The 25321-nt window shown below is 47.5% G+C and overlaps 2 pseudogenes; one reads left to right on the top strand and one right to left on the bottom strand.

Annotated features, from left to right (window-relative positions):
- Positions 1-25321, top strand: part of LOC127918146 (centrosomal protein of 89 kDa-like) — a 119050-nt pseudogene that overhangs the window by 55244 nt on the left and 38485 nt on the right.
- Positions 15361-18412, bottom strand: LOC127918144 (E3 ubiquitin-protein ligase RNF182-like; annotated as a pseudogene).

Below are 25321 nucleotides of genomic sequence, written 5' to 3'. Positions count from 1 at the left end.
CTGCCTCCCCTCCCCTGCCCCCCTGCCTCGCCCCTGCCTCCCCTCACCCTGCCTCGCCCTGCCTCGCCTCGCCTCCCTGCCTCGCCCTGCCTCCCCTCACCCTGCCTCACCCTGCCTCGCCTCGCCTCCCCTGCCTCGCCCTGCCTCCCCTCGCCCTGCCTCCCCTGCCTCCCCTGCCTCCCCTCACCCTGCCTCCCCTCGCCTGCCTCACCCTGCCTCCCCTGCCTCGCCCTGCCTCCCTGCTTCCCCTGCCTCCCCTCACCCTGCCTCCCCTGCCTCACCCTGCCTCCCCTCACCCTGCCTCCCCTCCCCCTGCCTCCCCTCACTCTGCCTCCCCTGCCTCACCCTGCCCCCCCTGCCTCCCCTGCCTCGCCCTGCCTCCCCTCACCCTATAATAATGTGTAAATTATCCCTAGAGTAATCAAAGTGTTAACCATGACTGCCTCGCCCTGCCTCCCCTCACCCTGCCTCCCCTGCCTCCCCTCACCCTGCCTCCCCTCACCCTGCCTCGCCCAGCCTCGCCTCCCCTGCCTCGCCCTGCCTCCCCTGCCTCCCCTCGCCCTGCCTCCCTGCCTCCCCTCACCCTATAATAATGTGTTAATTATCCCTAGAGTAATCAAAGTGTTAACCATGACTGCCTCCCCCCTGCCTCCCCTCGCCCTGCCTCCTGCCTCCCCTCACCCTATAATAATGTGTTAATTATCCTCCCATGACTGCCTCACCCTGCCTCCCCTCACCCTGCCTCCCCTCACCCTGCCCCCCTCCCTGCCTCCCTCACCCTGCCCCCCTGCCTCCCCTCACCCTGCCTCCCCTCACCCTGCCTCCCCTGCCCCCCTGCCTCCCCTGCCTCCCCTCACCCTGCCTCCCCTGCCCCCCTGCCTCCCCTCACCCTGCCTCCCCTGCCTCACCCTGCCTCCCCTGCCCCCCTGCCTCCCCTCACCCTGCCTCCCCTGCCTCCCCTGCCTCACCCTGCCTCCCCTCACCCTATAATAATGTGTTAATTATCCCTAGAGTAATCAAAGTGTTAACCATGACTGCCTCGCCCTGCCTTCCCTCACCCTATAATAATGTGTAAATTATCCCTAGAGTAATCAAAGTGTTAACCATGACTGTAATGGGAGGAATGGTTGTTGTGTTTATTTAGCTGTAATGTGGGCTACAGAACGCCAGCATCCATTTAGTTTTTGGCTGTCTTATTATCAGTTTATCATTCAGTCTTAGCAGGGACCAGTACCTCTCTCTGTCTCTGTCTGTGTCTCTCTATCTGTGTCTGTCTGACTCTCTGTCTCCTCTCTCCCTTATTTGAGGATGTGAAACAGCTCAATATGTGCTGCACTCTGTCTGTTCTCCTCTCATTGATATTCTGAAGGCTGTTTACTGCTGTGATGCCTGGAGAGCAGTCTCCTCGTTTCACCCCTCTATCTTCCCTTCTCTCTCTGTCTCTCTCTGCCCTCTCTCTCTCTCTCTCTCTCTCTCTCTCTCTCTCTCTCTCTCTGTCTCTCTCTGTCTCTCTGTCTCTCTGTCTCTCTGTCTCTGTCTCTCTGTCTCTCTGTCTCTCTGTCTCTCTGTCTCTCTGTCTCTCTGTCTCTCTGTCTCTCTGTCTCTCTGTCTCTGTCTGTCTGTCTGTCTCTCTCTCTCTCTGTCTCTCTCTCTCTCTCTCTGTCTCTCTCTCTGTCTCTCTCCTTTCTCTGTCTCTCTCTGTCTCTCTCTCTGTCTCTGTCTCTCTGGCTCTCTCTCTGTCTCTGGCTCTCTGTCTGTCTCTCTCTGTCTCTCTGTCTCTCTGTCTCTGTCTCTCTCTATGTCTCTCTCTCTGTCTCTCTGTCTCTCTGTCTCTCTGTCTCTATCTTTCTCTCTCTCTCTCTCTCTCTCTCTCTCTCTCTCTCTCTCTCTCTCTCTCTCTACCTTTCTCTCTCTCTCTCTGCTCTCTCTCTCTCTCTGTCTCTCTCTACCTTCTCTCTCTCTCTCTCTCTCTGCCTTCTCTCTCTGTCTCTGTCTCTGTCTCTCTCTCTGTCTCTGTCTCTGTCTCTCTCTCTCTGCTCTTCTCTCTCTCTCTGTCTCTCTCTCTCTCTGTCTCTGTCTCTGTCTCTCTCTCTCTCTCTCTCTCTGTCTCTCTCTCTGTCTCTCTGTCTCTCTCTCTGTCTCTCTCTCTCTGTCTCTCTCTCTCTCTCTGTCTCTCTCTCTCTCTGTATCTCTCTCTCTATCTCTCTCTCTCTCTCTCTCTCTCTCTGTGTATCTCTCTGTCTCTCTCTCTCTCTCTCTCTCTCTCTCTCTCTCTCTCTCTATATCTCTCTCTCTAATCTATCTCTGTATCTCTCTCTCTGTATCTCTCTCTCTGTATCTCTCTCTCTGTATCTCTCTCTCTGTATCTCTCTCTCTGTATCTCTATCAATTCAAGGGCTTTACTGTCATGGGAAACATGTGTTAACATTGCCAAAGCAAGTGAGGTAGATAATATATAAAGTGAATATATAAACCTCTCTCCCTCTCTCCTGCTGCCTCTCCCAGTGGTTAATTAACCAGATGAGTCTATCTCAGCAGTGTAAATCATCACTGCTGCTCAGGGACCTGGGTGTATGTGTGTGTGTGTGTGTGTGTGTGTGTGTGTGTGTGTGTGTGTGTGTGTGTGTGTGTGTGCGTATAAGGAGATACCTGTAGAGTTGGAGAGTGGTGGGGGGTGCTCTGTTGTGTTGGCTAACCACACACACACACACACACACACAACACACACACACACACACACACACACACACACACACACACACACCTGTTGTGTTGACTAACCACACACACACACCTGTTGTGTTGACTAACCACACACACACACCTGTTGTGTTGACTAACCACACACACACACCCCGTTGTGTTGGCTAACCACACACACACCTGTTGTGTTGACTAACCACACACACACACACACACCTGTTGTGTTGACTAACCACACACACACACACACCTGTTGTGTTGGCTAACCACACACACACACACACCTGTTGTGTTGGCTAACCACACACACACACACACACACCTGTTGTGTTGACTAACCACACACACACACACACCTGTTGTGTTGACTAACCACACACACACCTGTTGTGTTGACTAACCACACACACACCTGTTGTGTTGACTAACCACACACACACACCTGTTGTGTTGACTAACCACACACACACCTGTTGTGTTGACTAACCACACACACACACACACACCCTGTTGTGTTGACTAACCACACACACACACCACCTGTTGTGTTGACTAACCGCACACACACACCTGTTGTGTTGACTAACCACACACACACAACCACACACACACACACACCGGTTGTGTTGACTAACCACACACACACACCCGTTGTGTTGACTAAACACACACACACACACACACCTGTTGTGTTGGCTAACCACACACACACACACACGTTGTGTTGACTAACCACACACACACACACACACACCCGTTGTGTTGACTAACCACACACACACACCTGTTGTGTTGGCTAACCACACACACACACACACCCGTTGTGTTGACTAACCACACACACACACACACCCGTTGTGTTGACTAACCACACACACACACACCTGTTGTGTTGGCTAACCACACACACACACACACACACGTTGTGTTGACTAACCACACACACACACACACACACCCGTTGTGTTGGCTAACCACACACACACACACACCTGTTGTGTTGACTAACCACACACACACACACACACACACACACACACACACACACACACACACACACACCTGTTGTGTTGACTAACCACACACACACACACACACACACCTGTTGTGTTGACTAACCACACATACACACACACACACCCGTTGTGTTGACTAACCACACACACACACACACACCACCCGTTGTGCTGGCTAACCACACATACACACACACACACACGTTGTGTTGACTAACCACACACACACACACACACACACACACCCCGTTGTGTTGGCTAACCACACACACACCTGTTGTGTTGACTAACCACACACACACACACACACACACACACACACACACACACACACACACACACACACACACACACACCTGTTGTGTTGACTAACCACACACACACACACACACCTGTTGTGTTGACTAACCACACATACACACACACACACCCGTTGTGTTGACTAACCACACATACACACACACACACCCGTTGTGTTGACTAACCACACATACACACACACACACCTGTTGTGTTGACTAACCACACACACACACACACACGTTGTGTTGACTAACCACACACACACACACACCCGTTGTGTTGACTAACCACACACACACACACACACCTGTTGTGTTGGCTAACCACACACACACACACACACACCCGTTGTGTTGACTAACCACACACACACAACCGTTGTGTTGACTAACCACACACACACACACCTGTTGTGTTGGCTAACCACACACACACACACACACACACGTTGTGTTGACTAACCACACACACACACACACACACACACACACACACACACACACACACACACACACACACACACACCCGTTGTGTTGGCTAACCACACACACACACACACACGTTGTGTTGACTAACCACACACACACACACACACACACACACACACACACACACACACCACCCGTTGTGTTGGCTAACCACACACACACCTGTTGTGTTGACTAACCACACACACACACACACCCATTGTGTTGACTAACCACACCACACACACACACACACACACACACACACACACACACACACACACACACCTGTTGTGTGACTAACCACACACACACACACACACCCATTGTGTTGACTAACCACACACACACACACACACACACACACACACACACACACACACACACACACACACACACACACACACACACACACACACACACACACACACACACACACCTGTTGTGTTGACTAACCACACACACACACACACACACACCTGTTGTGTTGACTAACCACACACACACACACACACACACACCTGTTGTGTTGACTAACCACACACACACACACACCTGTTGTGTTGGCTAACCACACACACACACACACACACCCCGTTGTGTTGACTAACCATACACACACACACACCTGTTGTGTTGGCCAACCACACACACAGTTTCTAGTATTGGATTGGTGGAGTCATTGGCTAGAGGAGTTTCTAGCATTGGATTGGTGGAGTCATTGGCTAGAGGGAGTTTCTACCGTTGGATTGGTGGAGTCATTGGCTAGAGGAGTTTCTACCATTTGATTGGTGGAGTCATTGGCTAGAGGGAGTTTCTAGCATTGGATTGGTGGAGTCATTGGCTAGAGGGAGTTTCTACCATTTGATTGGTGGAGTCATTGGCTAGAGGGAGTTTCTACCATTTGATTGGTGGAGTCATTGGCTAGAGGGAGTTTCTACCATTTGATTGGTGGAGTCATTGGCTAGAGGGAGTTTCTACCATTGGATTGGTGGAGTCATTGGCTAGAGGGAGTTTCTAGCATTGGATTGGTGGAGTCATTGGCTAGAGGGAGTTTCTACCATTTGATTGGTGGAGTCATTGGCTAGAGGAGTTTCTAGCTTTGGATTGGAGGAGTCATTGGCTAGAGGGAGTTTCTACTATTGGATTGGTGGAGTCATTGGCTAGAGGAGTTTCAGCATTGGATTGGTGGAGTCATTGGCTAGAGGGAGTTTCTAGCATTGGATTGGTGGAGTCATTGGCTAGAGGGAGTTTCTACCATTTGATTGGTGGAGTCATTGGCTAGAGGGAGTTTCTACTATTGGATTGGTGGAGTCATTGGCTAGAGGGAGTTTCTACCATTGGATTGGTGGAGTCATTGGCTAGAGGAGTTTCTAGCATTGGATTGGTGGAGTCATTGGCTGAGGGAGTTTCTACCATTTGATTGGTGGAGTCATTGGCTAGAGGAGTTTCTAGCATTGGATTGGTGGAGTCATTGGCTAGAGGGAGTTTCTACCATTTGATTGGAGGAGTCATTGGCTAGAGGGAGTTTCTACCATTTGATTGGTGGAGTCATTGGCTAGAGGGAGTTTCTAGCATTGGATTGGTGGAGTCATTGGCTAGAGGGAGTTTCTAGCATTGGATTGGTGGAGTCATTGGCTAGAGGGAGTTTCTACCATTTGATTGGTGGAGTCATTGGCTAGAGGGAGTTTCTAGCTTTGGATTGGAGGAGTCATTGGCTAGAGGGAGTTTCTACCATTTGATTGGTGGAGTCATTGGCTAGAGGGAGTTTCTACCATTGGATTGGAGGAGTCATTGGCTAGAGGGGAGTTTCTAGCATTGGATTGGTGGAGTCATTGGCTAGAGGGAGTTTCTAGCATTGGATTGGTGGAGTCATTGGCTAGAGGGAGTTTCTACCATTTGATTGGTGGAGTCATTGGCTAGAGGGAGTTTCTACTATTGGATTGGTGGAGTCATTGGCTAGAGGGAGTTTCTACCATTTGATTGGTGGAGTCATTGGCTAGAGGGAGTTTCTAGCATTGGATTGGTGGAGTCATTGGCTAGAGGAGTTTCTAGCATTGGATTGGTGGAGTCATTGGCTAGAGGGTGTTTCTAGCATTGGATTGGTGGAGTCATTGGCTAGAGGGAGTTTCTACCATTTGATTGGTGGAGTCATTGGCTAGAGGGAGTTTCTAGCATTGGATTGGTGGAGTCATTGGCTAGAGGGAGTTTCTACCATTTGATTGGAGGAGTCATTGGCTAGAGGGAGTTTCTACCATTTGATTGGTGGAGTCATTGGCTAGAGGGAGTTTCTAGCATTGGATTGGTGGAGTCATTGGCTAGAGGGAGTTTCTAGCATTGGATTGGTGGAGTCATTGGCTAGAGGGAGTTTCTACCATTTGATTGGTGGAGTCATTGGCTAGAGGGAGTTTCTAGCTTTGGATTGGAGGAGTCATTGGCTAGAGGGAGTTTCTACTATTGGATTGGTGGAGTCATTGGCTAGAGGGAGTTTCTAGCATTGGATTGGTGGAGTCATTGGCTAGAGGAGTTTCTACTATTGGATTGGTGGAGTCATTGGCTAGAGGGAGTTTCTACCATTTGATTGGTGGAGTCATTGGCTAGAGGGAGTTTCTACTATTGGATTGGTGGAGTCATTGGCTAGAGGGAGTTTCTACCATTGGATTGGTGAAGTCATTGGCTAGAGGGAGTTTCTAGCATTGGATTGGTGGAGTCATTGGCTAGAGGGAGTTTCTGCCATTTGATTGGTGGAGTCATTGGCTAGGGAGTTTCTAGCATTGGATTGGTGGAGTCATTGGCTAGAGGAGTTTCTACCATTTGATTGGAGGAGTCATTGGCTAGAGGGAGTTTCTACCATTTGATTGGTGGAGTCATTGGCTAGAGGGAGTTTCTAGCATTGGATTGGTGGAGTCATTGGCTAGAGGGAGTTTCTAGCATTGGATTGGTAGAGTCATTGGCTAGAGGGAGTTTCTACCATTTGATTGGTAGAGTCATTGGCTAGAGGAGTTTCTAGCTTTGGATTGGAGGAGTCATTGGCTAGAGGAGTTTCTACCATTTGATTATGGAGTCATTGGCTAGAGGAGTTTCTACCATTGATTGGAGGAGTCATTGGCTAGAGGGAGTTTCTAGCATTGGATTGGTGGAGTCATTGGCTAGAGGGAGTTTCTAGCATTGGATTGGTGGAGTCATTGGCTAGAGGGAGTTTCTACCATTTGATTGGTGGAGTCATTGGCTAGAGGGAGTTTCTACTATTGGATTGGTGGAGTCATTGGCTAGAGGAGTTTCTACCATTTGATTGGTGGAGTCATTGGCTAGAGGAGTTTCTAGCATTGGATTGGTGGAGTCATTGGCTAGAGGGAGTTTCTAGCATTGGATTGGTGGAGTCATTGGCTAGAGGGTGTTTCTAGCATTGGATTGGTGGAGTCATTGGCTAGAGGGTTTTTCTACCATTGGATTGGTGGAGTCATTGGCTAGAGGGAGTTTCTACCATTTGATTGGTGGAGTCATTGGCTAGAGGAGTTTCTACCATTGGATTGGAGGAGTCATTGGCTAGGGGAGTTTCTACTATTTGATTGGTGGAGTCATTGGCTAGAGGGAGTTTCTACCATTTGATTGGTGGAGTCATTGGCTAGAGGGAGTTTCTACCATTTGATTGGAAGTCATTGGCTAGAGGAGTTTCTAGCATTGGATTGGGGGAGTCATTGGCTAGAGGGAGTTTCTACCATTTGATTGGTGGAGTCATTGGCTAGAGGGAGTTTCTAGCATTGGATTGGTGGAGTCATTGGCTAGAGGAGTTTCTACCATTGGATTGGTGGAGTCATTGGCTAGAGGAGTTTCTACCATTTGATTGGTGGAGTCATTGGCTAGAGGGAGTTTCTAGCATTGGATTGGAGGAGTCATTGGCTAGAGGAGTTTCTAGCATTGGATTGGTGGAGTCATTGGCTAGAGGGAGTTTCTACCATTTGATTGGTGGAGTCATTGGCTAGAGGGAGTTTCTAGCATTGGATTGGTGGAGTCATTGGCTAGAGGAGTTTCTACCATTTGATTGGAGGAGTCATTGGCTGATTTCTACCATTTGATTGGTGGAGTCATTGGCTAGAGGAGTTTCTAGCATTGGATTGGTGGAGTCATTGGCTAGAGGGAGTTTCTAGCATTGGATTGGTGGAGTCATTGGCTAGAGGGAGTTTCTACCATTTGATTGGTGGAGTCATTGGCTAGAGGGAGTTTCTAGCTTTGGATTGGAGGAGTCATTGGCTAGAGGGAGTTTCTACTATTGGATTGGTGGAGTCATTGGCTCTAGAGGAGTTTCTAGCATTGGATTGGTGGAGTCATTGGCTAGAGGGAGTTTCTACTATTGGATTGGTGGAGTCATTGGCTAGAGGAGTTTCTACCATTTGATTGGTGGAGTCATTGGCTAGAGGAGTTTCTACTATTGGATTGGTGGAGTCATTGGCTAGAGGGAGTTTCTACCATTGGATTGGTGAAGTCATTGGCTAGAGGAGTTTCTAGCATTGGATTGGTGGAGTCATTGGCTAGAGGGAGTTTCTACCATTTGATTGGTGGAGTCATTGGCTAGAGGAGTTTCTAGCATTGGATTGGTGGAGTCATTGGCTAGAGGGAGTTTCTACCATTTGATTGGAGGAGTCATTGGCTAGAGGGAGTTTCTACCATTTGATTGGTGGAGTCATTGGCTAGAGGGAGTTTCTAGCATTGGATTGGTGGAGTCATTGGCTAGAGGGAGTTTCTAGCATTGGATTGGTAGAGTCATTGGCTAGAGGGAGTTTCTACCATTTGATTGGTAGAGTCATTGGCTAGAGGGAGTTTCTAGCTTTTGGATTGGAGGAGTCATTGGCTAGAGGGAGTTTCTACCATTTGATTGGTGGAGTCATTGGCTAGAGGGAGTTTCTACCATTGGATTGGAGGAGTCATTGGCTAGAGGGAGTTTCTACTATTGGGATTGGTGGAGTCATTGGCTAGAGGGAGTTTCTACCATTTGATTGGTGGAGTCATTGGCTAGAGGGAGTTTCTACTATTGGATTGGTGGAGTCATTGGCTAGAGGAGTTTCTAGCATTGGATTGGTGGAGTCATTGGCTAGAGGGAGTTTCTACCATTTGATTGGTGGAGTCATTGGCTAGAGGGAGTTTCTAGCTTTGGTTGGAGGAGTCATTGGCTAGAGGGAGTTTCTACCATTGGATTGGTGGAGTCATTGGCTAGAGGGAGTTTCTACCATTTGATTGGTGGAGTCATTGGCTAGAGGGAGTTTCTACTATTGGATTGGTGGAGTCATTGGCTAGAGGGAGTTTCTACCATTTGATTGGTGGAGTCATTGGCTAGAGGAGTTTCTAGCATTGGATTGGTGGAGTCATTGGCTAGAGGGAGTTTCTAGCATTGGATTGGTGGAGTCATTGGCTAGAGGGAGTTTCTACCATTTGATTGGTGGAGTCATTGGCTAGAGGGAGTTTCTAGCTTTGGATTGGAGGAGTCATTGGCTAGAGGGGAGTTTCTACTATTGGATTGGTGGAGTCATTGGCTAGAGGGAGTTTCTAGCATTGGATTGGTGGAGTCATTGGCTAGAGGGAGTTTCTACTATTGGATTGGTGGAGTCATTGGCTAGAGGGAGTTTCTACCATTTGATTGGTGGAGTCATTGGCTAGAGGGAGTTTCTACTATTGGATTGGTGGAGTCATTGGCTAGAGGGAGTTTCTACCATTGGATTGGTGAAGTCATTGGCTAGAGGGAGTTTCTAGCATTGGATTGGTGGAGTCATTGGCTAGAGGGAGTTTCTACCATTTGATTGGTGGAGTCATTGGCTAGAGGGAGTTTCTAGCATTGGATTGGTGGAGTCATTGGCTAGAGGGAGTTTCTACCATTTGATTGGAGGAGTCATTGGCTAGAGGGAGTTTCTACCATTTGATTGGTGGAGTCATTGGCTAGAGGGAGTTTCTAGCATTGGTTGGTGGAGTCATTGGCTAGAGGGAGTTTCTAGGGATTGGTAGAGTCATTGGCTAGAGGGAGTTTCTACCATTTGATTGGTAGAGTCATTGGCTAGAGGGAGTTTCTAGCTTTGGATTGGAGGAGTCATTGGCTAGAGGGAGTTTCTACCATTTGATTGGTGGAGTCATTGGCTAGAGGGGAGTTTCTACCATTGGATTGGAGGAGTCATTGGCTAGAGGGAGTTTCTAGCATTGGATTGGTGGAGTCATTGGCTAGAGGGAGTTTCTAGCATTGGATTGGTGAGTCATTGGCTAGAGGGAGTTTCTACCATTTGATTGGTGGAGTCATTGGCTAGAGGGAGTTTCTACTATTGGATTGGTGGAGTCATTGGCTAGAGGAGTTTCTACCATTTGATTGGTGGAGTCATTGGCTAGAGGGAGTTTCTAGCATTGGATTGGTGGAGTCATTGGCTAGAGGGAGTTTCTAGCATTGGATTGGTGGAGTCATTGGCTAGAGGTGTTTCTAGCATTGGATTGGTGGAGTCATTGGCTAGAGGGAGTTTCTACCATTGGATTGGTGGAGTCATTGGCTAGAGGGAGTTTCTACCATTTGATTGGTGGAGTCATTGGCTAGGGGAGTTTCTACCATTGGATTGGAGGAGTCATTGGCTAGAGGGAGTTTCTACTATTTGATTGGTGGAGTCATTGGCTAGAGGGAGTTTCTACCATTTGATTGGTGGAGTCATTGGCTAGAGGAGTTTCTACCATTTGATTGGAGGAGTCATTGGCTGAGGGAGTTTCTAGCATTGGATTGGGGAGTCATTGGCTAGAGGGAGTTTCTACCATTTGATTGGTGGAGTCATTGGCTAGAGGGAGTTTCTAGCATTGGATTGGTGGAGTCATTGGCTAGAGGGAGTTTCTACCATTGGATTGGTGGAGTCATTGGCTAGAGGGAGTTTCTACCATTTGATTGGTGGAGTCATTGGCTAGAGGGAGTTTCTAGCATTGATTGGAGGGTCATTGGCTAGAGGGAGTTTCTAGCATTGGATTGGTGGAGTCATTGGCTAGAGGGAGTTTCTAGCATTGGATTGGTGGAGTCATTGGCTAGAGGGAGTTTCTACTATTGGATTGGTGGAGTCATTGGCTAGAGGGAGTTTCTACCATTTGATTGGTGGAGTCACTGGCTAGAGGGAGTTTCTACCATTTGATTGGTGGAGTCATTGGCTAGAGGGAGTTTCTACCATTTGATTGGTGGAGTCATTGGCTAGAGGGAGTTTCTACCATTGGATTGGTGGAGTCATTGGCTAGAGGGAGTTTCTACTATTGGATTGGTGGAGTCATTGGCTAGAGGGAGTTTCTACCATTTGATTGGTGGAGTCATTGGCTAGAGGGAGTTTCTAGCATTGGATTGGTGGAGTCATTGGCTAGAGGGAGTTTCTAGCATTACTAAATCCATGGGAAGTTTGAACCCCTGTCTGTATTTTTGGTCGATTGGGTCTCTGTCTCTCTCTATCTCTGTCTCGGTCTCTGTCTCTGTCTCTCTCTGTCTCTCTCTGTCTCTTTGTCTCTCTCTCTGTCTCTCTTTGTCTCTCTCTCTCTCTCTGTCTCTCTTTGTCTCTCTCTCTTTGTCTCTCTCTCTCTCTCTCTCTCTGTCTCTCTCTATCTCTGTCTCTCTCTGTCTCTCTCTATCTCTGTCTGTCTCTGTCTCTCTTTGTCTCTCTCTCTCTATCTCTGTCTGTCTCTGTCTCTCTCTCTCTGTCTGTCTCTGTCTCTCTTTGTCTCTCTCTCTATCTCTGTCTCTCTCTCTCTCTGTCTGTCTCTGTCTCTCTTTGTCTCTCTCTCCCACAAATTGTTAGTTCACATGTTCTGACAATTCTATGACTTGGTCTCTATAGCAACAGCACTTCAAGCTGGGGATGAGAGGGAGGAGGGGAGGGAGGGGAGATGAGAGGCCAGAGGGAGAGCTGCTTGTCTGAGTCTCCTGGGGTTCATCAGGGGTGAGAGGCAAACAACATCCTCACAAGATCCCTGATAAACCTGACTAAAACATCCTCACAATATCCCTGATAAACCTGACTAAAACATCCTCACAATATCCCTTATAAACCTGACTAAAACATCCTCACAATATCCCTGATAAACCTGACTAAAACATCCTCACAATATCCCTTATAAACCTGACTAAAACATCCTCACAATATCCCTTATAAACCTGACTAAAACATCCTCACAATATCCCTGATAAACCTGACTAAAACATCCTCACAATATCCCTTATAAACCTGACTAAAACATCCTCACAATATCCCTTATATACCTGACTAAAACATCCTCACAATATCCCTGATAAACCTGACTAAAACATCCTCACAATATCCCTTATATACCTGACTAAAACATCCTCACAATATCCCTGATAAACCTGACTAAAACATCCTCACAATATCCCTGATAAACCTGACTAAAACATGTCAATCAGGTTCACTGGTGTCTGAGAGAGACAGAGAGACAGAACTAGACTGTCTTCCTCTCTGAGAACCAATCAGGTTCACTGGTGTCTGAGAGAGACAGAGAGACAGAACTAGACTGTCTTCCTCTCTGAGAACCAATCAGGTTCACTGGTGTCTGAGAGAGACAGAGAAACGGAACTAGACTGTCTTCCTCTCTGACAACCAATCAGGTTCACTGGTGTCTGAGAGAGACAGAGAGACAGAACTAGACTGTCTTCCTCTCTGAGAACCAATCAGGTTCACTGGTGTCTGAGAGAGACAGAGAGACAGAACTAGACTGTCTTCCTCTCTGACAACCAATCAGGTTCACTGGTGTCTGAGAGACAACCAATCAGAGAGGGTAATTGCTACACAGCAGTTGCATCATGACAGCCGTATGTTCTGTTCTGGTGGTTTCCTCTTATTTTAAATGTTGTTTTGGGTTCCAGATTGAACACCTAGCAGAATGTGTCTCCTGGCTCCCTTTAGTGATGCACTACCCAATAGGGCCCTGGTCTAAAGTAGTGCACTATATAGGGAATAGGGTGCCATAGGGCCCTGGTCTAAAGTAGTACACTATATATAGGGAATAGGCTGCCATAGGGCCCTGGTCTAAAGTAGTGCACTATATATAGGGAATAGGCTGCCATAGGGCCCTGGTCTAAAGTAGTGCACTATATATAGGGAATAGGGTGCCATAGGGCCCTGGTCTAAAGTAGTACACTATATATAGGGAATAGGGTGCCATAGGGCCCTGGTCTAAAGTAGTGCACTATATATAGGGAAAGGGGGAAGGGGATTTGAGGTGTCAAATCAAATCACATCAAATGTATTTATATAGCCCTTCGTACATCTGCTGATATATCAAAGTGCTGTACAGAAACCCAGCCTAAAACTGGGAGGGGAGGGGGAGAGAGGGGAAGAGGGAGGGGAGGGGAGAGGTTGGGAATGAAATAGAGGGAATAGGGAGGGGGAGGGAGGGGGAGAGGGAGGGGAGGGGAGGGAGGGGAGAGGTTGGGGAGGGGAGGGAGGGAGAGGTTGGGAATGAAATAGAGGGGAGGGTGAGAGAGAGAGGAGGGGAGAGAGAGGGAGAGAGGTTGGGAATGAAAGAATTGAGGGGAGAGGAAGATTGACTAAATTATTAAAGCACTATTAAAATTCATTCAACACATTTGCCTGAAATGCCTTAAAAGGTGTTGAATATTTGATTGTTTTCCAAATATAGATTTGCTTCAGAATTAAATGGTTTGTTTTTGCCATTTTGCACCATTTTCTAACAGACATGTTATGAACAGGAGAGAAGAGTGAATGTTTTATCCAACAGGAGAGTTTACCCTGGCTCTGTTAATAGACATGTTATGAACAGGAGTGTCTAGTGTTTACCTGGGTCTCTGTTAATAGACATGTTATGAACAGGAGTGTCTAGTGTTTACCTGGGTCTCTGTTAATAGACATGTTATGAACAGGGGTGTCTAGTGTTTACCTGGGGCTCTGTTAATGGACATGTTATGAACAGGAGTGTCTAGTGTTTACCTGGGTCTCTGTTAATAGACATGTTATGAACAGGAGTGTCTAGTGTTTACCTGGCTCTGTTAATAGACATGTTATGGACAGGAGTGTCTAGTGTTTACCTGGGTCTCTGTTAATAGACATGTTATGAACAGGAGTGTCTAGTGTTTACCTGGGTCTCTGTTAATAGACATGTTATGAACAGGAGTGTCTAGTGTTTACCTGGGTCTATGTTAATAGACATGTTATGAACAGGAGTGTCTAGTGTTTACCTGGGTCTCTGTTAATAGACATGTTATGAACAGGAGTGTCTAGTGTTTACCTGGGTCTCTGTTAATAGACATGTTATGAACAGGAGTGTCTAGTGTTTACCTGGGTCTCTGTTAATAGACATGTTATGAACAGGAGTGTCTAGTGTTTACCTGGGTCTATGTTAATAGACATGTTATGAACAGGAGTGTCTAGTGTTTACCTGGGTCTCTGTTAACAGACTGATCCTGTCCTGCTGTTCATATACAGGAAGACAGTGTGACAGACTGATCCTGTCCTGCTGTTCATATACAGGAAGACAGTGTGCCAGACTGATCCTGTCCTGCTGTTCATATACAGGAAGACAGTGTGACAGACTGATCAGTCAGGTTACGTCTCAAGATGGCACCCTATTCCCTATGTAGTGCACTACCAGGACCCGTAAGGCTCTGGTCAGAAGTAGTGTGGCTGTACTCTGGCTCTAGCAGGAGGCTGGCCGGCCTCTACTCTGTCACCTCATTATAGCCTAGTTGATGTTATTCCTGATGTCTTTAATCTGTTGATGGAAGTAGGATGCATTTGATTGGTTTAATCTGGGGGGAAATAACTCCAATCATTGATCAGCTAAATGTGTTGTTTTGAAGAAAGAAAGAGGCAACAAGAAACAGTCATTTTTTTAATCATTATTTTCTGTTTATTTCAATGATGTATCGTATCTCCTGTGTGAAGTAGTTGTCCTTTTCACAGTCAGTCAGTTATGTACTGGCAAGATGAACCTCTAGAGCTGGGATCCTCATGGTCTGTTTGATCAGAGACAGAATAACTGACAGGAAACAAGAGTCCCCTCAGCCAGCTGGTTCTGAGGCTCAGTTCACTAACCCAAACCAACCCCATAGAGCCTCAGGACAGCAGTCAGCCAGCTGGTTCTGAGGCTCAGTTCACTAACCCAAACCAACCCTATAGAGCCTCAGGACAGCACTCAGCCAGCTGGTTCTGAGGCTCAGTTCACTAACCCAAACCAACCCCATAGAGCCTCAGGACAGCACTCAGCCAGCTGGTTCTGAGGCTCAGTTCACTAACCCAAACCAACCCCATAGAGCCTCAGGACAACACTCAGCCAGCTGGTTCTGAGGCTCAGTTCACTAACCCAAACCAACCCCATAGAGCCTCAGGACAGCACTCAGCCAGCTGGTTCTGAGGCTCAGTTCACTAACCCAAACCAACCCCATAGAGCCTCAGGACAACACTCAGCCAGCTGGTTCTGAGGCTCAGTTCACTAACCCAAACCAACCCCATAGAGCCTCAGGACAGCACTCAGCCAGCTGGTTCTGAGGTTCTGAGGCTCAGTTGAGGGACCATGGAGACATATTTATGGTCCTGTTTGTCTCCAGACTCTCTGGACTAGATGGGCTAAATGGTAATGAGGCCCAGTTGGGGGACCATGGAGACAGAGAGACATCTTTATGGTCCTGTTTGTCTCCAGACTCTCTGGACTAGATGGGCTAAATGGTAATGAGGCCCAGTTGAGGGACCATGGAGACATCTTTATGGTCCTGTTTGTCTCCAGACTCTCTGGACTAGATGGGCTAAATGGTAATGAGGCCCAGTTGAGGGACCATGGAGACAGAGAGACATCTTTATGGTCCTGTTTGTCTCCAGACTCTCTGGACTAGATGGGCTAAATGGTAATGAGGCCCAGTTGAGGGACCATGGAGACATCTTTATGGTCCTGTTTGTCTCCAGACTCTCTGGACTAGATGGGCTAAATGGTAAAGCTCTTATTATCTGATCTATTAGAAACTGCAACTCCCTTGTCTTTACTCTTAACTGCCAAAGGGCCCCGTTGTGCACATGGAAATAAAACTAACCTATAGAACTGGAAGGTTCTGAAAGATATTGACAGTTTGGCTAGAAGGTTCTGAAAGATATTGACAGTTTGGCTAGAAGGTTCTGAAAGATATTGACAGTTTGGCTAAAAGGTTCTGAAAGATATTGACAGTTTGGCTAAAAGGTTCTGAAAGATATTGACAGTTTGGCTAGAAGGTTCTGAAAGATATTGACAGTTTGCCTAGAAGGTTCTGAAAGATATTGACAGTTTGGCTAGAAGGTTCTGAAAGATATTGACAGTTTGGCTAGAAGGTTCTGAAAGATATTGACAGTTTGGCTAGAAGGTTCTGAAAGATATTGACAGTTTGGCTAGAAGGTTCTGAAAGATATTGACAGTTTGGCTAGAAGGTTCTGAAAGATATTGACAGTTTGCCTAGAAGGTTCTGAAAGATATTGACAGTTTGGCTAGAAGGTTCTGAAAGATATTGACAGTTTGGCTAGAAGGTTCTGAAAGATATTGACAGTTTGCCTAGAAGGTTCTGAAAGATATTGACAGTTTGCCTAGAAGGTTCTGAAAGATATTGACAGTTTGGCTAGAAGGTTCTGAAAGATATTGACGGTTTGGCTAGAAGGTTCTGAAAGATATTGACAGTTTGCCAAACCTGCTTTATAATTTCACAACGACAATCCATTGTTACCCAGCCCTCCATTTGTCTCCAGTCTCTCACACAGGGCTGGAAGGCCCGTTGACCCCAGTTCTCAGTCCACAGACTGTATGGAGAGTTCAGCAAACAGCTTTCAATACAGAGATTGTCAATCCCCTTGTTCTGATTGGGACAGTAAAGGACACCATGTTGATTCCAACAGTCCAGTATTTTCCACCCCTTCCGACCCGGCTGGTCGTTAGATTGGGACAGTAAAGGACACCATGTTGATTCCAACAGTCCAGTATTTTCCCTCCCTCCGACCCGGCTGGTCGTTAGATTGGGGCAGTAAAGGACACCATGTTGATTCCAACAGTCCAGTATTTTCCCTCCCTCCAACCCGGCTGGTTGTTAGATTGGGGCAGTAAAGGACACCATGTTGATTCCAACAGTCCAGTATTTTCCCTCCCTCCAACCCAGCATAAGTCAGTACCCTGTTGACTCAGTCAGTCAGCCCCGAGACGAGCAGTCACACATGCCCTGGCAGAGACACTGGCAGAACCCATAGACCAGACACACAGTCAGACTGGACGGTACCAGGCTCACACAGACTATGCCCAGCGTCACCCTCTGGATCACCAGCAGGTAGATGCCCAGGGGCAGGGACCCGAAGTAGAACAGCCCCAGGAGCCACACCAGGATCCGGGGGACGTGCGAACACATCTTGGACAGGGCTTCCTGAACCTCCTGCCCGTTGGAGCCCACGGAGATAGAGTCCAGGCTGTGCTCTGTGTAGTGGTCTGAGCTGCCCAGGCCCCCGGCCCCCGTGTCCCGCTGAACCTCCATGATAGTGATCACCAGGCAGTTGGAGGAGTGGTGCGAGGGGAGGTGGAGGACAGGCTCTCGGGGTGAGGGTCACCTCTGGTCGGAGCTCCAGGACTTATCCCTGACAGCCAGGCAGGATATGACGTTGGAGTCGTCGGGGAGGCCCGACACCTCGTATTCGCTGACCTCTGTTTCGTGTCGGCAGAAGGGGCAGGAAATGCAGCCCAAGACGTCCCCGTGTCCAGGATCTTGTTGAGGCAGCGGGCGCACACCCGGTGGAGGCAGTCCAGGATCTTGGGCCTGCGGTTGTGGCCATTGTAACGCTGGTAACAGATCTTACACTCCAGCTCGTCTGTGATTGGTGGGGTCGGGCTCAGGGTGGGGGTGGTGACAGGGGTGACGGTGGAGGGGGGCATCTCATCCGGGTCAGGTCGAGGAACACTCATCATGGACGCATGCTCTGAGGAAGAGAGGGAGAGAGAGAGATGGATGGAGGGAGAGAGAGAGATGGAGGGAGGGAGAGAGAGATGGATGGAGGGAGAGAGAGAGATGGAGAGAGGGGGATGGAGAGAGGGATGGAGGGAGGGAGAGAGAGAGATGGAGAGAGGGAGAGAGAGATGGATGGAGGGAGAGAGAGAGATGGAGGGAGGGAGAGAGGGGATGGAGAGAGAGAGATGGAGGGAGGGAGAGAGAGAGATGGATGGAGGGAGAGAGAGAGATGGATGGAGGGAGAGAGAGAGATGGAGGGAGGGAGAGAGGGGATGGAGAGATGGAGGGAGGGAGAGATGGAGGGAGGAGAGAGAGAGATGGAGGGAGGGAGAGAGGGGGATGGAGAGAGAGATGGAGGGAGAGGAGAGAGAGAGATGGATGGAGGGAGAGGAGAGATGGAGGGAGGGAGAGAGAGAGATGGATGGAGGGAGGAGAGAGATGGAGGGAGGGGGAGAGAGGGGGATGGAGAGAGAGATGGAGGGAGGGAGAGAGAGAGATGGATGGAGGGAGAGAGAGATGGAGGGAGGGAGAGAGGGGATGGAGAGAGATGGAGGGAGGGAGAGAGAGATGGATGGAGGGAGAGAGAGAGATGGATGGAGGGAGAGAGAGAGATGGAGGGAGGGAGAGAGGGGGATGGAGAGAGAGATGGAGGGAGGGAGAGAGAGAGATGGATGGAGGGAGGGAGAGGGAGAGATGGAGAGAGATGGAGGGAGGGAGAGGGAGAGATGGAGGGAGGGAGAGAGAGGGAGGGAGAGATGGAGGGAGGGAGAGAGAGAGATGGAGGGAGGGAGAGAGAGAGATGGATGGAGGGAGAGGGAGAGATGGAGGGAGGGAGAGAGATGGAGGGAGAGATGGAGGGAGGGAGAGAGAGAGATGGATGGAGGGAGAGGGAGAGATGGAGGGAGGGAGAGAGGGGGATGGAGAGAGAGATGGAGGGAGGGAGAGAGAGAGATGGATGGAGGGAGAGGGAGAGATGGAGGGAGGGAGAGAGAGAGATGGAGGGAGAGATGGAGGGAGGGAGAGAGAGAGATGGAGGGAGAGATGGAGGGAGGGAGAGAGAGAGATGGAGGGAGAGATGGAGGGAGGGAGAGAGAGAGATGGAGGGAGGGAGAGAGGGGGATGGAGAGAGAGAAGTTAGGTAATTTCTTTACACCTTATGGTACATTTTCAATTTCATTAAAAAGGTCAAAGGTACTCGAGACATTTAGAATATTTTCACAATTTCAAAAACATTCATGAAAATGAATTTCTCAATATCATGGCAAGTACATGTGATGGTGAATGCGTACTAAAAGATTTACACCAAGTGTGATGTTTCTGATGTGGTCTGATGAAACCACATCAGACTGTTGCTGACCTCTATCAGGACTAGAACAACACACCAGACTGTTGACCTCTATCAGGACTAGAACAACACACCAGACTGTTGCTGACCTCTATCAGGACTAGAACAACACACCAGACTGTTGCTGACCTCTATCAGGACTAGAACAACACACCAGACTGTTGTTGACCTCTATCAGGACTAGAACAACACACCAGACTGTTGTTGACCTCTATCAGGACTAGAACAACACACCAGACTGTTGACCCTACCTCTATCAGGACTAGAACAACACACCAGACTGTTGTTGACCTCTATCAGGACTAGAACAACACACCAGACTGTTGTTGACCTCTATCAGGACTAGAACAACACACCAGACTGTTGTTGACCTCTATCAGGACTAGAACAACACACCAGACTGTTGTTGACCTCTATCAGGACTAGAACAACACATCAGACTGTTGTTGACCTCTATCAGGACTAGAACAACACACCAGACTGTTGTTGACCTCTATCAGGACTAGAACAACACACCAGACTGTTGTTGACCTCTATCAGGACTAGAACAACACACCAGACTGTTGTTGACCTCTATCAGGACTAGAACAACACACCAGACTGTTGTTGACCTCTATCAGGACTAGAACAACACACCAGACTGTTGTTGACCTCTATCAGGACTAGAACAACACACCAGACTGTTGTTGACCTCTATCAGGACTAGAACAACACACTAGACTGTTGTTGACCTCTATCAGGACTAGAACAACACACCAGACTGTTGTTGACCTCTATCAGGACTAGAACAACACATCAGACTGTTGTTGACCTCTATCAGGACTAGAACAATACACCAGACTGTTGCTGACCTCTATCAGGACTAGAACAACACACCAGACTGTTGTTGACCTCTATCAGCTCTAGAACAACACACCAGACTGTTGTTGACCTCTATCAGGACTAGAACAACACACCAGACTGTTGTTGACAACACTAGAACAACAGACTGTTGCTGACCTCTATCAGGACTAGAACAACACACCAGACTGTTGCTGACCTCTATCAGGACTAGAACAACACACCAGACTGTTGCTGACCTCTATCAGGACTAGAACAACACACCAGACTGTTGCTGACCTCTATCAGGACTAGAACAACACACCAGACTGTTGCTGACCTCTATCAGGACTAGAACAACACACCAGACTGTTGTTGACCTCTATCAGCTCTAGAACAACACACCAGACTGTTGCTGACCTCTATCAGGACTAGAACAACACACCAGACTGTTGATGACCTCTATCAGGACTAGAACAACACACCAGACTGTTGATGACCTCTATCAGGACTAGAACAACACACCAGACTGTTGCTGACCTCTATCAGGACTAGAACAACACACCAGACTGTTGCTGACCTCTATCAGGACTAGAACAACACACCAGACTGTTGTTGACCTCTATCAGGACTAGAACAACACACCAGACTGTTGTTGACCTCTATCAGGACTATAGAACAACACACCAGACTGTTGTTGACCTCTATCAGGACTAGAACAACACACCAGACTGTTGCTGACCTCTATCAGGACTAGAACAACACACCAGACTGTTGCTGACCTCTATCAGGACTAGAACAACACACCAGACTGTTGTTGACCTCTATCAGGACTAGAACAACACACCAGACTGTTGCTGACCCTACCTCTATCAGGACTAGAACAACACACCAGACTGTTGTTGACCTCTATCAGGACTAGAACAACACACCAGACTGTTGTTGACCTCTATCAGGACTAGAACAACACACCAGACTGTTGCTGACCTCTATCAGGACTAGAACAACACACCAGACTGTTGCTGACCTCTATCAGGACTAGAACAACACATCAGACTGTTGTGACCCTACCTCTATCAGGACTAGAACAACACACCAGACTGTTGTTGACCTCTATCAGGACTAGAACAACACACCAGACTGTTGTTGACCTCTATCAGGACTAGAACAACACACCAGACTGTTGCTGACCCTACCTCTACCAGGACTAGAACAACACACCAGACTGTTGCTGACCTCTATCAGGACTAGAACAACACATCAGACTGTTGTTGACCTCTATCAGACTAGAACAACACACCAGACCGTTGCTGACCTCTATCAGGACTTAACAACACACCAGACTGTTGCTGACCTCTATCAGGACTTAACAACACACCAGACTGTTGCTGACCTCTATCAGGACTTAACAACACACCAGACTGTTGTTGACCTCTATCAGGACTAGAACAACACACCAGACTGTTGCTGACCTCTATCAGGACTAGAACAACACACCAGACTGTTGTTGACCTCTATCAGGACTAGAACAACACACCAGACTGTTGCTGACCTCTATCAGGACTAGAACAACACACCAGACTGTTGCTGACCTCTATCAGGACTAGAACAACACACCAGACTGTTGTTGACCTCTATCAGGACTAGAACAACACACCAGACTGTTGTTGACCTCTATCAGGACTAGAACAACACACCAGACTGTTGCTGACCCTACCTCTATCAGGACTAGAACAACACACCAGACTGTTGTTGACCTCTATCAGGACTAGAACAACACACCAGACTGTTGTTGACCTCTATCAGGACTAGAACAACACACCAGACTGTTGTTGACCTCTATCAGGACTAGAACAACACATCAGACTGTTGTTGACCTCTATCAGGACTAGAACAACACACCAGACTGTTGTTGACCTCTATCAGGACTAGAACAACACACCAGACTGTTGTTGACCTCTATCAGCTCTAGAACAACACACCAGACTGTTGTTGACCCTACCTCTATCAGGACTAGAACAACACACCAGACTGTTGTTGACCTCTATCAGGACTAGAACAACACACCAGACTGTTGTTGACCTCTATCAGGACTAGAACAACACACCAGACTGTTGTTGACCTCTATCAGGACTAGAACAACACACCAGACTGTTGTTGACCTCTATCAGGACTAGAACAACACACCAGACTGTTGTTGACCTCTATCAGGACTAGAACAACACACCAGACTGTTGTTGACCTCTATCAGGACTAGAACAACACATCAGACTGTTGTTGACCTCTATCAGGACTAGAACAACACACCAGACTGTTGTTGACCTCTATCAGGACTAGAACAACACACCAGACTGTTGTTGACCTCTATCAGCTATAGAACAACACATCAGACTGTTGTTGACCTCTATCAGGACTAGAACAACACACCAGACTGTTGTTGACCTCTATCAGGACTAGAACAACACATCAGACTGTTGTTGACCTCTATCAGGACTAGAACAACACACCAGACTGTTGTTGACCTCTATCAGGACTAGAACAACACACCAGACTGTTGTTGACCTCTATCAGGACTAGAACAACACACCAGACTGTTGTTGACCTCTATCAGGACTAGAACAACACATCAGACTGTTGTTGACCTCTATCAGGACTAGAACAACACACCAGACTGTTGTTGACCTCTATCAGGACTAGAACAACACACCAGACTGTTGTTGACCTCTATCAGGACTAGAACAACACACCAGACTGTTGTTGACCTCTATCAGGACTAGAACAACACACCATACTGTTGTTGACCTCTATCAGGACTAGAACAAGACTATCTCTACCAAAGGTCCCTGTCTCCTCATGTCTGAGCTGTTCATTGTGTTCTTCATAATGTGGTCGATCAGAAGGCAGGCTGTGTCTGTTTCTACTCAGAGAGATAACGTAGTGACTTCTCCACGTAGAGGTTATTCACTGTGTCTGTTTATACTCAGAGAGATAACGTAGTGACTTCTCCACGTAGAGTAGTTATTCACTGTGTCTGTTTCTACTCAGAGATAACGTAGTGACTTCTCCAAGTAGAGGTTATTCACTGTGTCTGTTTCTACTCAGAGAGATAACGTAGTGACTTCTCCACGTAGAGGTTATTCACTGTGTCTGTTTCTACTCAGAGAGATAACGTAGTGACTTCTCCACGTAGAGGTTATTCACTGTGTCTGTTTCTACTCAGAGAGATAACGTAGTGACTTCTCCACGTAGAGGTTATTCACTGTGTCTGTTTATACTCAGAGAGATAACGTAGTGACTTCTCCACGTAGAGGTTATTCACTGTGTCTGTTTCTACTCAGAGAGATAACGTAGTGACTTCTCCACGTAGAGGTTATTTACTGTGTCTGTTTCTACTCTGAGAGATAACGTAGTGACTTCTCCACGTAGAGGTTATTCACTGTGTCTGTTTCTACCAGAGATAACGTAGTGACTTCTCCACGTAGAGGTTATTCACTGTGTCTGTTTCTACTCAGAGAGATAACGTAGTGACTTCTCCACGAGAGGTTATTCACTGTGTCTGTTTCTACTCAGAGAGATAACGTAGTGACTTCTCCACGTAGAGGTTATTTACTGTGTCTGTTTCTACTCAGAGATAACGTAGTGACTTCTCCACGTAGAGGTTATTTACTGTGTCTGTTTCTACTCAGAGAGATAACGTAGTGACTTCTCCACGTAGAGGTTATTTACTGTGTCTGTTTCTACTCAGAGAGATAACGTAGTGACTTCTCTACGTAGAGGTTATTCACTGTGTCTGTTTCTACTCAGAGATAACGTAGTGACTTCTCCACGTAGAGGTTATTCACTGTGTCTGTTTCTACCAGAGAGATAACGTAGTGACTTCTCCACGTAGAGGTTATTCACTGTGTCTGTTTCTACTCAGAGAGATAACGTAGTGACTTCTCCACGTAGAGGTTATTCACTGTGTCTGTTTCTACTCAGAGAGATAACGAGTGACTTCTCCACGTAGAGGTTATTCACTGTCTGTTTCTACTCAGAGATAACGTAGTGACTTCTCCACGTAGAGGTTATTCACTGTGTCTGTTTATACTCAGAGAGATAACGTAGTGACTTCTCCACGTAGAGGTTATTCACTGTGTCTGTTTCTACTCAGAGAGATAACGTAGTGACTTCTCCACGTAGAGGTTATTCACTGTGTCTGTTTCTACTCAGAGATAACGTAGTGACTTCTCCACGTAGAGGTTATTCACTGTGTCTGTTTCTACTCAGAGAGATAACGTAGTGACTTCTCCACGTAGAGGTTATTCACTGTGTCTGTTTATACTCAGAGAGATAACGTAGTGACTTCTCCACGTAGAGGTTATTCACTGTGTCTGTTTCTACTCAGAGATAATGTAGTGACTTCTCCACGTAGAGGTTATTCACTGTGTCTGTTTCTACTCAGAGAGATAACGTAGTGATTTCTCCACGTAGAGGTTATTCACTGTGTCTGTTTCTACTCTGAGAGATAACGTAGTGACTTCTCCACGTAGAGGTTATTCACTGTGTCTGTTTCTACTCAGAGAGATAACGTAGTGACTTCTCCACGAGAGGTTATTCACTGTCTGTTTCTACTCAGAGAGATAACGTAGTGACTTCTCCACGTAGAGGTTATTCACTGTGTCTGTTTCTACTCAGAGAGATAACGTAGTGACTTCTCCACATAGAG

Source organism: Oncorhynchus keta, unplaced genomic scaffold (assembly GCF_023373465.1).
Source record: "Oncorhynchus keta strain PuntledgeMale-10-30-2019 unplaced genomic scaffold, Oket_V2 Un_contig_13387_pilon_pilon, whole genome shotgun sequence".
In the NCBI taxonomy this organism is placed as follows: Eukaryota; Metazoa; Chordata; class Actinopteri; order Salmoniformes; family Salmonidae; genus Oncorhynchus; species Oncorhynchus keta.
The sequence above is the reverse complement of the archived record's forward strand: the minus strand, read 5'-3'. Positions and strand labels throughout refer to the sequence as shown.